Below are 11,985 nucleotides of genomic sequence, written 5' to 3'. Positions count from 1 at the left end.
TTCATTGATAAACTAAAGGCTCTGACGACTCCGCTGAGCAGATGGCATAGAGCCAATTTTGGGAATATGGACCAAAGAATTACACAGCTGGAGGATGAAATTAAGAAAGTAGATGACATGGTAAGTACTGGCACGGCTGATGGGACTATTGAAGCAAGAAGGAGAGCGTTGGTAAGCTTCTGTAGAAAATGGTATATCAGGAAGGAGTTTCATTGGAAGCAAATGTCCAGATCGTGGCATGTGAAGGAAATGGATAAAAATACCCGCTACTTCCACAATCTAGCCTCAACACGAAGAAGGTCGAATATGATTGATTCCTTAATGGTTAATGGGAGGTTGATAAGGAACCAGGCGAGGATCAAGACGGCTATTCGAGACTTCTATAAGGGGTTGTACCACCAAGAGACATCGCCAGTGATTGGGTTCAGGGACGGGCTTGTAAAGCAGATCAACGAGGAAGAGGCACTGGAGCTAGAGATGCTGCCAACTATTGAAGAAATAAAGGAGGCAGTGTGGGATTGTGAGTCAACAAAGGCGCCAGGTAGTGATGGGTACAACATGAACTTCATAAAAAAATGCTGGGATGACTTAGGAAGGGAGTTCACTGATGCGGTGCTAGGCTTCTTCCTTTCGGCTACACTTCCTAGAGACTCGAATGTTACGTGGGTTACGCTGGTGCCAAAGTTTACTGGAGCCAGAGAAATAAAGGACCTCAGGCCGATTAGTATGGTGGGGTGTGTCTATAAGGTCATATCCAAGGTGTTGGTTAGGAGGATGCGAAAGGTAATGCCAGGGTTGGTAGGAGAGACTCAGAGCGCCTTCGTTAAGGGCAGGAAAATCCATGATGGGGCCCTGATCGCCTGTGAAACAGTGCACTGGCTAAAAATACGAAAAAAGAGCGCCGCAATAATAAAGCTGGACTTCCAAAAGGCTTATGATAGAGTCAAGTGGGGCTTTGTGGATATTGTCTTGCAGAAGATGGGGTTTGGCCAGAGGTGGAGAGGTTGGATAAAGGAGTGTGTCACCACTGCATCTATGTCATTGCTTGTCAATGGATCACCTTCGAAGCCTTTCAAAATGAAACGGGGTCTACGGCAAGGTGACCCGTTGTCCCCATTTCTGTTTGTGTTAGTTGTGGATGTTTTGCATCGAATGATTGGAGAGGCGGTGAGGAATGGCCGTATAACTCCATTACTGCTTGGTAGAGATAATATTGAGTTGTCTCACTTGCAGTTTGCAGATGATACTATTCTTTTCTGTCCGCCTGATGAGGAGACCATCAGGAATTATCATCGGCTACTCAGATGCTTCGAGCTCATGTCGGGATTGGCCATTAATTTTGAAAAGTCCAGCCTTATACCGGTCAACTGTGAGAGGATGTAGGTCCAGAGGATGTGTCGGTTACTGGGTTGTAAAGAGGCTTCATTACCAGTCAGATATCTGGGCATTCCCCTGTGAGCAAATCCGAGACTGGTTAAGACATAGAAACCGGTGATTGATAAGGTAGAAGACAAACTGAGTTTGTGGAAAGCAAAAACTCTTAACAAAGCAGGTAAGCTGGCTTAATTAAGGTGGTTCTTAGTAGCTTGCCGATTTACTACCTCAGTTTATATAAGATGCCAAAGACAGTGGCAGAGAAGCTGATTTCCCTGCAACGACGGTTCCTGTGGAGTACTGAGGATGGGAGATACGGGGTACCGCTCGTGAAGTGGGAAGTGGTTATGGCTCCAAAGAAGGCAGGTGGGTTGGGAGTTGGGGATGCGGTGATTCGAAATACTGCATTGCTGTTTAAGTGGTGGTGGAGGTTCTCGAAAGAAGACTGTCCCTTATGAAAGAAAGTGGTGTGCTCTTGTAATAATATGCATCCTACAAGAATGGTGGGAGGACAGTCTACTCCCACGCGAGGGGGTCCTTGGAAGGATATATGCCAGCTATAAGTTAGTAAGCCGGGGCTGAGAGATCAGATGATCAGTGGGTTGTCGATGGAGTTAGGGAATGGCAGAACAATCCGATTCTGGGAGGATAGATGGCTACCGGCTGGAGTATTGAAAGATATGTTTCCTAGGCTTTTCTTGGTCTCAACTCTTCATGAATCTGTGATAGCAGACTGTGGCTTTTGGGATGGGCTAGTGTGGATTTGGAGTTTCCAGTGGAGGAGAGAGTTGTTCCAGTGGGAGTTGGACTTAGTACACCAGCTTCATGAGATCTTACAGTCATTCAAGCTTACAAATGGGAGGGAAGATAGTGTGGTATGGAAATTTGATAAAACAGGTGACTACTCAATAAAATCCTTTGTGCGAGTGATGCAAGAGGAAGTCCTACCGGAGGAGGTTACCAGCTATAGCTTCACTAGTGCTGTTTGGAAAGGATTTGTCCCCCCGAGGGTTGAATTCCTTTCTTGGTTTGCGTTAGTCGGAAGGGTCAACACAAAGGATCGACTGTGCAGATTACGGGTTATTGACCAGCAGGACAATAGGTGTCTTCTCTGTGGTAAGCCTGTGGAAATCGCGTATCATCTGTTTCTTAGTTGTGAGATTACATGGCAGGTGTGGTGTGCTTGGCTAATGGCCTTTTAACAAAGGTGGAGCTTTCTGGGTACTTTGAAGGAACATTTTGAGAGTTGGACGAGCTTTACAGGAAGGAAGGTAGATAGGAAGAGATGGTTCACTGGATTCTTTGCTGTTATCTGGACAATTTGGCTAGAAAGGAATGACAGGCTCTTCCGAAATAAGAGTTCAAGAGTAGGGGACATTATTAACAGATCGTTTACGTTCTACGAAGAATGGAGTGGTGCTGAGCCCTTTGGGTGTTGATGGCCGGATCACAGTGTCTAGGAGTTGTATGTTATCTTGTTTTATTCTTACTATAGCTTTACTATCTGCTCCATTCTGCTGTGTTGAGCTCCATTTGATTAAAAAAAAACCGATTTTGTTGAATAAATGATGAAATATGTCCAACTTTCTCAGAAGATGACCCAATAAACAGAGAATCATGGTAGCAACTAAATTAAAATCTTGCTTTTGGTTATTTAGTAGCTCTTCTCCAGCTGAATTACGTACTCCACAAACCCCCAACAAGCACTCCCTCATGTTACAAACAACCAAATTTTAGTCTTCGAATTTTTTTATAATATGAGTACATTAGGAGTACATAATAATATAATATATAAGGTATAATAACTCAACAAATATTTTTTTAAGAAACTTTTCATTCTTTTCATATTTACATTCCACAAACACCACGAAATCCAACATTTATTTTCGCGTTCAGAGTTTCATTGGGTTTCTCATATAGTTTGAACAAAGTTTTAAAGACATCATCAAAATAAGACAACTTCTCCATGTGATAGGAAACATATAGATATATGTTTCCGTAAAGAATCCCATAAACAATTTTGTTGAATAAATGAAAGAAATATGTCCAATTTTCTCGAAAGATGACCCAATAAACTTCAAATCACGGTAGCAATTAAAATAAAATCTTGCTTTTGGTTATTCAATAGCTTTTCTCCGATCACGTACTCCACAAACCCCAACAAGCACCCTTCCTATTACAAACAACCAAATTCAGTTTTTGAATTTCTTGCACCACATACATGTTTGCATTGTGCATGCTCTCTAATCACGAGAGATAACCCAATATGACACACTTGACAATCATGTAATTATCGATTTGTTTATCTACTTCATTCCTCCAAAGGGTGAAGTGGATGCAGGTTAACTTGTTGTAATTTTTTAAAAAATAGGAGTACATAAAATATAAAGTGTAATAACTCAACAAATATTTTTTTAAGAAATTTTTCTTTCTTTTCATTTTTACATTCTACAAACACTACGAAACCCAGCATTTATTCTCGCTTTCATAGTTTTCTTAGTTTCCTCATCCAGTTTAAACATAGCGTTAAAGGCATCATCAAAATAAGACAACTTTTCCAGGAAATATATGGATGTTTTAAAAAAGAATGTCAAAACTGATCTTGTTGAATAAATGATGAAATATGTCCAACTTTCTCAGAAGATGACCCAATAAACTGAGAATCATGGTAGCAACTAAATTAAAATCTTGCTTTTGGTTATTTAGTAGCTCTTCTCTAGCTGAATTACGCACTCCACAAACTCCCAACAAGCACCCCCTCATGTTACAAACAACCAAATTTTAGTCTTCGAATTTCTTGTCCCACATACATGATTGCATTGTTCATGTTCTCTAATCACGAGAGACAATCTAATAGGAGACACCTGACCATCATGTGGTTATCAATTTGTTTCTCATCCAGTTTGAATAAAGCTTTAAAGACATCATAAAAATAAGATAACTTCTTCATGTGATAGGAACATAAAGAATCCCATAAACAATTTTGTAGAATAAATGAAAGAAATATGTCCAATTTTCTCAAAAGATGACCCAATAAACTTCAAATCACGGTAGCAATCAAAATAAAATCTTGCTTTTGGTTATTCAATAGCTCTTCACCAACTGATCACGTACTCCACAACCCCCAACAAGCACCCCCTCCTGTTACAAACAACCAAATTTCAGTTTTTGAATTTCTTGTTCCACATACATGTTTGCATTGTGCATGCTCTCTAATCACGAGAGACAACCCAATATGAGACACCTGATAATCATATAGTTATCGATTTGTTTATCTAATTCATTCCTACAAAGGGTGAAGTGGGTGTAGGTTTACTTGTTGTAATTTTTATTCAATAATAGGAGTACATCATCAAATATTTTTTTAAAAAATTTTTCTTTCTTTTATTTTTTACATTCTACAGACACTACGAAATCCAGCATTTATTCTCGCTTTCATAGTTTCTTTAGTTTTCTCATCCAGTTTAAACAAAACGTTAAAGGCATCGTCAAAATAAGACAACTTCTCTATGTGATAGGAAACATATGGATGTTTCCATAAAGAATCTCAAAATTGATTTTGTTGAATAAATGAAAGAAATATATCCAATTTTTCTCGGAAGATAACCCAATAAACTATGAATCACGGTAGCGATTAAAATAAAATATTGTTTTTGGTTATTCAGAAGCTCTTCTCCAACTTAATCACGTACTCCACGAACCCCCAACAAGCACCCCCTCCTGTTACAAACAACCAAATTTCAGTGTTCGAATTTCTTCCCCTACATATATGTTTGCATTGTGCATGCTCTCCAATCACGGGAGACAACCCAATATGAGACACCTGATAATCATGTAGTTATCGATTTGTTTATCTACTTCATTGCTCCAAAGGGTGAAGTGGGTGTAGGTTTACTTGTCGTAATTTTTATTCAATAATAGGAGTACATCATCAAATATTTTTTTAAAAAATTTTTCTTTCTTTTCATTTTTACATTCCACAGACACTACGAAACCCATCATTTATTCTCGCTTTCATAGTTTCCTTAGTTTTCTCATCCAGTTTAAACAAAACGTTAAAGGCATCGTCAAAATAAGACAACTTCTCTATGTGATAGGAAACATATGGATGTTTCCATAAAGAATCTCAAAATTGATTTTGTTGAATAAATGAAAGAAATATATCCAATTTTTCTCGGAAGATAACCCAATAAACTATGAATCACGGTAACGATTAAAATAAAATCTTGCTTTTGGTTATTCAGAAGCTCTTTTCCAACTTAATCACGTACTCCACGAACCCCCCAACAAGCACCCCCTCCTGTTACAAACAACCAAATTTCAGTGTTCGAATTTCTTCCCCTACATATATGTTTGCATTGTGCATGCTCTCCAATCACGAGAGACAACTTAATATGAGACACCTGATAATCATGTAGTTATCGATTTGTTTATCTACTTCATTCCTCCGAAGGGTGAAGTGGGTGTAGGTTTACTTGTTGTAATTTTTATTCAATAATAGGAGTACATCATCAAATATTTTTTTAAGAAATTTTTGTTTCTTTTCATTTTTACATTCCACAGACACTACGAAACCCAGCATTTATTCTCGCTTTCATAGTTTCCTTAGTTTTCTCATCCAGTTTAAACAAAACGTTAAAGGCATCGTCAAAATAAGACAATTTCTCTATGTGATAGGAAACATATGGATGTTTCCATAAAGAATCTCAAAATTGATTTTGTTGAATAAATGAAAGAAATATATCCAATTTTTCTCGGAAGATAACCCAATAAACTATGAATCACGGTAGCGATTAAAATAAAATTTTGCTTTTGGTTATTCAGTAACTCTTCTCCAACTTAATCATGTACTCCACGAACCCCCCAACAAGCACCCCCTCCTGTTACAAACAACCAAATTTCAGTGTTCGAATTTCTTCCCCTACATATATGTTTGCATTGTGCATGCTCTCTAATCACGAGAGACAACCCAATATGAGACACCTGACCATCATGTGGTTATCGATTTGTTTATCTACTTCATTCCTCAAAAGGTTAGAGTAGATATAAGTTTCCTTGTTGTAATTTGTTTATAATATGAGTACATTAGGAGTACATAATAATATAATATATAAGGTGTAATAACTCAACAAATATTTTTTTAAGAAACTTTTCATTCTTTTCATATTTACATTCCACAAACACCACGAAATCCAACATTTATTTTCGCGTTCAGAGTTTCATTGGGTTTCTCATCCAGTTTGAACAAAGCTTTAAAGGTATCATCAAAATAAGACAACTTCTGCATGTGATAGGAAACATATAGATATATGTTTCCGTAAAGAATCCCATAAACAATTTTGTTGAATAAATGAAAGAAATATGTCCAATTTTCTCGAAAGATGACCCAATAAACTTCAAATCACGGTAGCAATTAAAATAAAATCTTGCTTTTGGTTATTCAATAGCTCTTCTCCGATCACGTACTCCACAAACCCCAACAAGCACCCCTCCTATTACAAACAACCAAATTCAGTTTTTGAATTTCTTGCACCACATACATGTTTGCATTGTGCATGCTCTCTAATCACGAGAGATAACCCAATATGAGACACCTGACAATCATGTAATTATCTATTTGTTTATCTACTTCATTCCTCCAAAGGGTGAAGTGGATGTAGGTTAACTTATTGTAATTTTTTAAAAAATAGGAGTACATAATATATAAAGTGAAATAACTCAACAAATATTTTTTAAAAAATTTTTCTTTCTTTTCATTTTTACATTCCACAAACACTACGAAACCCAGCATTTATTCTCGCTTTCATAGTTTCCTTAGTTTCCTCGTCCAGTTTAAACAAAGCGTTAAAGGCATCATCAAAATAAGACAACTTTTCCAGGAAATATATGGATGTTTTAAAAAAGAATGTCGAAACCGATTTTGTTGAATAAATGATGAAATATGTCCAACTTTCTTAGAAGATGACCCAATAAACTGAGAATCATGGTAGCAACTAAATTAAAATCTTGCTTTTGGTTATTTAGTAGCTCTTCTCCAGTTGAATTACGTACTCCACAAACCCCCAACAAGCACCCCCTCATGTTACAAACAACCAAATTTTAGTCTTCGAATTTCTTGTTCCACATACATGATTGCATTGTGCATGTTCTCTAACCACGAGAGACAATCTAATAGGAGACACCTGACCATCATGTGGTTATCAATTTGTTTATCTACTTCATTCCTCAAAAGGGTAAAGTAGATGTAGGTTTGCTTGTGGTAATTTTTGTATAATGGGAGTACAAGGAGTACATAATATATATGGTGTAATAAGTCAACGAATATTTTTTTAAAAAATTTTTTTATTCTTTTCATTTTTAAATTTCACAAACACTACGAAACCCAATATTTATTCTGGCATTCATAGTTTCCTTAGTTTTCTCATCCAATTTAAACGAATCGTTAAAGATATTATTATCAAAATAAGACAACTTCTCCATGTGATAGGAAATATATAGATGTTTCCATAAAGAATACCATAACCGATTTTATTAAATAAATGAAAGAAATATGTTTAACTTTTTCGGAAGATGACCCAAAAAACTGCAAATCACGGTAGCAATTAAAATAAAATCTTACTTTTGCTCTTCTCGAACTGAATCACGTACTCCATAAACCCCCAACAAGCACCCTTTCCTGTTACAAACAACCAAATTCCAGTCTTCGAATCTCTTCTCCCCAAACATGTTTGCAATGTGCATCTTCTCTAATCAAGAGATAAACCATTATGAGACACCTAACCATCATGTGGTTATCGATTTGTTTATCTACTACATTCCTCAAACAAGGTGAGGTAGATGTAGGTTTGCTTGTTGTAATTTTTTTATAATGGAAGTACATAAGGAGTACATAAACTGAGAATCATGGTAGCAATTAAATTAAAATCTTGCTTTTGGTTATTTATTAGCTCTTTTCCAGCTGAATTACGTACTCCACAAACCCCCCAACAAGCACCCCTCATGTTACAAACAACCAAAATTTTAGTCTTCGAATTTCTTGTCCCACATACATGATTGCATTGTGCATGTTCTCTAATCATGAGAGACAATCTAATAGGAGACACCTGACCATCATGTGGTTATCAAATTGTTTCTCATCCAATTTGAACAAAGCTTTAAAGACATCATCAAAATAAGACAACTTCTTCATGTGATAGGAACATAAAGAATCCCATAAACAATTTTGTTGAATAAATGAAAGAAATATGTCCAATTTTCTCAAAAGATAACCCAATAAACTTAAAATCACGGTAGCAATTAAAATAAAATCTTGCTTTTGGTTATTCAATAGCTCTTCACCAACTGATCACGTACTCCACAACCCCCAACAAGCACCCCATCCTGTTACAAACAACCAAATTCCAGTTTTTGAATTTCTTGTTCCACATACATGTTTGCATTGTGCATGCTCTCTAATCACGAGAGACAACCCAAACACCACGAAACACAACATTTATTCTCGCATTCATACTCTTAGTTTCTTCATCCAGTTTAAACAAAGCGTTAAAGGCATCATCAAAATAAGAAAACTTCTTTCTTCATGTTTTAGGAAACATATGTATGTTTCCATAAAGAATGTCATAACCGATTTTCTTGAATAAATGAAAGATATATGTCCAACTTTCTTGAAAGATGACCCAATAAACTATGAATCACAGTAGTAATTAAAATAAAATCTCGCTTTTGGTTATTCAGTAGCTCTTCTCCAACCGAATCATGTATTCCACAAACCCTCAACAAGCACTAAACAACCAAATTTCAGTGTTTAAATTTCTTTCCCCACAAACATATTTGCATTGTGCATACTCTCTAATCACGAGAGACAACCCAATATGAGACACCTGACCATCATGTTATTATCGATTTGTTTATCTACTTCATTCCTCAAAAGGGTGAAGTAGATGTAAATTTGCTTGTTGTACTTTTTTTTATAAATGGAGTACATAAGGAGTACATAATATATAAGGTGTAATAACTAATCAAATATTTTTTTAAAGAAAATTTCATTATTTTCATTTTTACATTCCACAAACACCACAGAACTTGGCATTTATTCTCGTATTCATAGTTTCCTTAATTTCCTCATCTAGTTTAAATAAAGCGTTAAAGGAAAAATCATAATAAGACAAGTTCTCCATGTGATAGGAAACATATTAATGTTACCATAAAGAATGCCAAAATCGATTTTGTTGAATTAATGAAAGAAATATGTTCTACTTTCTCGGAAAATGACCCAATAAATTACAAATCACGGTAGCAACTAAAATAAAATCTTACTTTTGGTTATTCTGTAGCTCTTCTCCAACTGAATTTCATACTCCACAAACCCTCAACAAGCACTCCCTCCTGTTACAAACAACCAAATTCCAATCTTTGAATTTCTTGCCCCACATACATGTTTGCATTATGCATGTTCTCTAATTTTGAGAGACAACCCAATATGAGACACCTTATTAATTTGTTTATCTACTTCATTCTTGAAAAGGGATGAAGTAGATGTTAGTTTGTTTGTGGTAATTTTTTTATAATGGAAGTACATAAAGAGTACATAATATATAAGGTATAATAACTCAACGAATATTTTTTTAAAAATATTTTTCATTCTTTTCATTTTTATATTCTACAAATACTACGAAACCGACAGGCATTCATAGTTTCCTTATCCAATTTAAATAAAGCGTCAAAGGCATTATTATCAAAATAAGACAACTTCTCCATGTGATAGAAAATATATGGATGTTTCCATAAAGAATGCCATAACCAATTTTTTGAGTAAATAAAAGAAATATGTCTAACTTTTTCGAAAGATGACCCAAAAAACTGTAAATCACGGTAGCAATTAAAATAAAACATTGCTTTTGGTTATAAAGTAACTCTTCTCCAACTGAATCATGTACTCCACAAATCTCCCAACAAACACCCTCTCCTGTTACAAACAATCAAATTCCAGTCTTCGAATTTCTTCTCTCAACATGTTTGTATTGTGCATGTTCTCTAATCAAGAGACAAACCAATATGAGACACATGGCGATCATGTGGTTATCGATTTGTTTGTCTATTTCATTCTTAAAAAAGGTGAAGTAGATGTAGGTTTGCTTATTGTAATTTTTTTTTTATAATGGAAGTAAATAAGGAGTACATAAGATGTAATAACTCAACAAATATTTTTTTAAGAAAATTTTTAATCTTTTCATTTTTACGTCACACAAACATCACGAAACCCAACATTTATTCTCGCATTCATACTTTTCTTAGTTTCTTCATCCAATTTAAACAAAGCGTTAAAGGCATCATCAAAATAAGACAACTTCTCCGTGTGATAGGAAATATATGGATGTTTCCATAAAGAATGTCATAACTGATTTTGTTGAATAAATGAAAGAAATATGTCTAACTTTATTGGAAGATGACTCAATAAACTATGAATCACGATAACAATTAAAATAAAATCTTACTTTTGATTATTCGGTAACTCTTCTCCAACTGAATCATGTACTCCACAAACCCCCCAACAAGTACATCCTCCTGTTACGAACAACCAAATTTCAGTCTTCGAATTTTTCCCCGTATACATGTTTGCATTGTTCATGCTCTCTAATCACGAGAGACAACCCAATATGAGACACCTGACCATCATGTGGTTATCGATTTGTTTGTCTATTTCATTCCTCAAAAAGGTGAAGTAGATGTAGGTTTGCTTGTTGTAATTTTTTTTTATAATGGGAATACATAAGGAGTATATAATATATAAGGTGTAATAACTCAACAAATATTTTTTTAAGAAAATTTTTATTCTTTTCATTTTTACATTCTACAAACACCACGAAACCCAACATTTATTCTCGCGTTCATACTTCTCTTAGTTTTCTCATCCAGTTTAAAATAAAGACATAATCAAAATAAGACAATTTCTCCATGTGATAGGAAACATATGGATGTTTTCATAAAGAATGCCATAACCGATTTTGTTGAATAAATGAAAGAAATATGTCCAACTTTCTTGGAAGATGACCCAATAAACTATGAAATACGGTAGCAATTAAAATGAAATCTTACTTTTGGTTATTCAGTAGCTCTTCTCCAACTAAATTACGTATTCCACAAACCCCCCAACAAGCACATCATCCTGTCATAAACAACCAAATTTCAGTTTTCGAATTTCTTTCCTCACATACATGTTTGCATTGTGCTTGTGCTTGTTCTCTAATCACGAGAGACAACCCAATATGAGACACCTGACCATCATGTGGTTATCGATTTGTTTATTTACTTTATTCCTCAAAAGGGTGAGGTAGATGTACGTTTGCTTGTTGTAATTTTTTTTATAATGGGAGTACATAAGGAGTATATAATATATCACGTGTAATAACTCAACAAATTTTTTTAAGAAAATTTTCATTATTTTCATTTTTATATTCCACAAACACCACGAAACCCGCATTTATTCTCGCGTACATAGTTTCCTTAGTTTTCTCATCCAGTTTAAACAAAGCGTTAAAGGCATTATCAAAATAAAACAACTTTTCCATGTGATAGAAAATATATGGATGTTACCATAAAAAATGTTATAAC

Source organism: Arachis ipaensis, chromosome B10 (genome assembly GCF_059453495.1).
Source record: "Arachis ipaensis isolate K30076 ecotype BB chromosome B10, ASM5945349v1, whole genome shotgun sequence".
Lineage (NCBI taxonomy): Eukaryota > Viridiplantae > Streptophyta > Magnoliopsida > Fabales > Fabaceae > Arachis > Arachis ipaensis.
This window is presented reverse-complemented; position numbering follows the sequence as displayed.